Here is a 3,702-nt window from a genome sequence, read left to right on the forward strand (position 1 = left end):
GAAAATCCAGTTAAAAATTATCATTTAAGGGCAATAACTACTATAAGGGATCATCCAATGGTTTTGGTCATTTGACATTTCTTTTGTTGTTTTCGAAGTTCTACTTATCTTTTATATTTCTTGATAATAATCAAAAACTAATAAATTAGTGAAAAAAATCATCATTTAAGAAAAGTACCTCATAAAAGGAGTCATCCAATGGTTCCAATCATATTTGTTCTTCGTATATTGTTTTGTACATATATCAGGCCATTAGTTTTCTTGTTTGAATTGTTTTACTTTTGTCATTTCGGGGCCTTTTATAGCTTACTATGCAGTATTGACTTTGCTCATTGTTGAAGGTCTTACAGTGACCTATTGTTGTTAATTTCTATGTCATTTGGTCTCTAGTGGAGAATTGTCTCATTGGCAATCATACCAGTGCCAAATCTTATTTCTATAGGTTTTATTTGTAAAACCCAGACCAAGTTGCAAGTAAAATGTTGGTGAAAGGATCCTATGGTGATATTCATTCTGCATCAGTTCATTAATTGAGTCAAAAAAGACATTGTTTACAAAACAGTTTATTTTGATGACAATATAGGATTCCAGCAGTGTACAACCTTCAGTTAACAATTCAGGGAATACATTTAATAATATCTGCAAATAAAATTATAATATCTAATTATCTGCAGCATACACAAAAATATTACGCCTTCTCGCAGCAAATTTCTTGGACCAAACAAAATAACTCAACTTTTCAGGCCCTTATGATATTTAATATTCTATCAATTTATCATTAATACTTTTATTTCTCTGATATTCATTGTACTTTTTCATTTTGGCATATAGTGGATAAAGACAAAATATTTATTTTGACAACTTTTCTTTCGGATCTTTGTATAAAGAGCATGAGAAGCTTATTTCATATTTAGTTTGGTCTGTGTGAATGGAAAAAAAATCTTGTATAATTTTTACAAAGGCATCTTTCAAGCATCATAATAGATATACACACATGAAATAATTCAATGGCATAAAATAACAAAATAAATATTAAAAAATGAGGATTTAGTGAAAAGAATTCATTGTAATATTTCAATACAATTCTGAATAAAATGCTGAATGGAAAATCAAAATTTTATACAGTACACACTTTATTAACTAGTCTTCACAGACATTCAACATAGTTATGTATAAAGGGAGGTAAGTTAAATTAAAAAAGTACACAAAATAAAATTATCTCCATAAATGGAAACCTACAACAATAATTACTTGTGGAATGATGGGCTATGAAGGAAATCATTATGACTGGTCCTTATTTTGTAAGAGTACTTTGCTATAAATAGAAATATAGGAAATTTCTAATAGTACTTTTGAAATTAAAATGCCATTTATTGGCATCTAAAAATATGCATCTTGGTCCCTTACTCTCCTACGTGTAGTCATCTAATCTAAGGTATTGATCGAAATCTATTTGCATGACAAACTATGAAGATTTACATGCCTTGAAATTATCTTAAGACATCTATAAATGGAGTTGGATGAAAATTCAGGACACTTACAAAGATAACTGTGATGGGTATTTGAACTATAAATTTGCCCTAGTTACATACTTTTAAACTGTTGGACATTTAGCATTTATGATATAGTACATTATGACACATACCTGCGGCTAACCTGCCTACTAAGTTAAGTTGGCACCGAAAAAAAAAGATCTTGAGAGGCATATATTTGAAGATTGAAGATGGTAAAATAAAATGAAATTCATTTTTTAAGTGAATTATTTAAATTAAGCCGATAAAATGTAAGCATTGACTTTAAAACATTGAAGTACTTTTTTTACTGAAAAAGGAGCAAAATGTTAAAATACAAAAAATCCACTATACTATGAGTTTATTCAGCAATGAAGTTTAGTGTGTACAAGATTTTATATTGTTGCTATTTCCTTTTTTTTTAAAACAGACTTAAAAGTTTGAATTTTTCCGAATTTGTAGTTTTCTATGTAATAGCTACTTTACTCAAAAAAACTGATGGTTTATCTCCACAAATCAGTTAGTTCTGTTGTAAAAAAGTAAGTAAGAAAATGCTGATAGGGCAATCAAAACCTATAAATGGAAGAACTACCAAAAACAATATGTGAAGGAAAACAGATGGGAAGACCAACAAATGACAATAACAAATCTTTCATTTTGTGCGTCTGAAGTGCTTTTCAGGATTTACCTTCATCAGGAATGCTAAAATCCAAACAGCTGGAAGTCAAGGATGTATAAGACAAACAGTCTACAAATGTTCTTTTAAAAAAAAATCCTATTCAAGCAAAATTTGGACCAGGTTCATCAAACCCTGCCTAAGCCACTTATCTGGGGACATTTACCAAAAAACAAACAAGTACAACGTCATTTGTAATCATCTGAGTAAATGTAATAAATCATTGGAGAAACCATTTTAGAAAAGTTAATTTTATACAATATTCCAAGACCAAGAATTTATTATTATTTTAAAAGATGATTGAACACATTCATCTGAAATCCATTACTGCTTAGTAATCCAAACTATTGTCAGTTTTAATCCAATTTTCTACTTATATTTAAGGCCAATTTGAAATTTATCAGTTGTATTACATATTATAATTTTACAACATAACTCCCTAAAGATTAAAGCAATTATGGTCAAGTTGGATCAAGACTAAATAAGTTGTTTTAGAGGTAAAAAAATTTAATGAAAATTTATCCAATGAACAAAGAGATGCCATGAGAAAAGGTATTTAGGTGATTAGGTGAGCTTTATATTTTACTATATTTTCCCTGCAGTACTAGAGTAATACATGGCACTTGTTTAAGATGAAGGCTGAAAATAATACACATTTAAATACGGGTAATAAATAACACTCTTTCTGCTACATGATCCCTTAACCAATAAATAAATATTCAACTAAATGTTGGTATTTTTTCTAAACTAATGCTACTGGTACATAAAAGAAAGTTCGTTAAAAATATCAAAATAAATGTTTTAAAATAAAAAAGTATATAAATAATAATAAATTTAGTTTGAAGAAACATTTCCTTTAAAATCAGATTTTATCAGAAGGAACCAGAATTTGAATATGTTAGTTAAATTACTCATTAAGAAGAAATGGAAAAGTGTTTTAAATGGTATTTCAGCTACAATTAAAGGTTATAAACACGACTATATACATAATTACAATACAATATGTAAGGCTCATTAAAATATATAAATGATAACAAACAATAGATATTTTGATTTCTGATGCAACAGCTACCAACATGAGCAAATACAGACACATGAGTAGTCAGCTTAAATCACTCTATCAGTACACAAACTTATACACAAACAAGTTCACTAAGATAAAACAGTGGAAATTCATTCTCTTTTATATTCTGAATAGGAAAAAACAAACCCAAAAGTTATACAGAAGGTTTCATTTCTATTTCAAGCTAATAAAAATTAAGTAAAATCCAGTCCAGATGTATTAACAATGTTTAATGGTGTGTCAAATTTTTAAATGCCAAGTTCTACTATTGTCTTTAACTGAAATATCAGCACATACATAAGTATGTTGCAGAAGCATACAGTCTCTTCCTTTGCCAGATTCAATACTGATCTAATGAATTCTTCACAGATGAAATGATATAAAAACTATTAAAAAGTTTTAGATTTACTGACAGCATTTTCTGCAGCGACTCATTCACTACTGTGTCTATC

This window comes from Mytilus californianus, unplaced genomic scaffold (assembly GCF_021869535.1).
Source record: "Mytilus californianus isolate M0D057914Y unplaced genomic scaffold, xbMytCali1.0.p SCAF_7, whole genome shotgun sequence".
NCBI classification, from domain to species: Eukaryota; Metazoa; Mollusca; class Bivalvia; order Mytilida; family Mytilidae; genus Mytilus; species Mytilus californianus.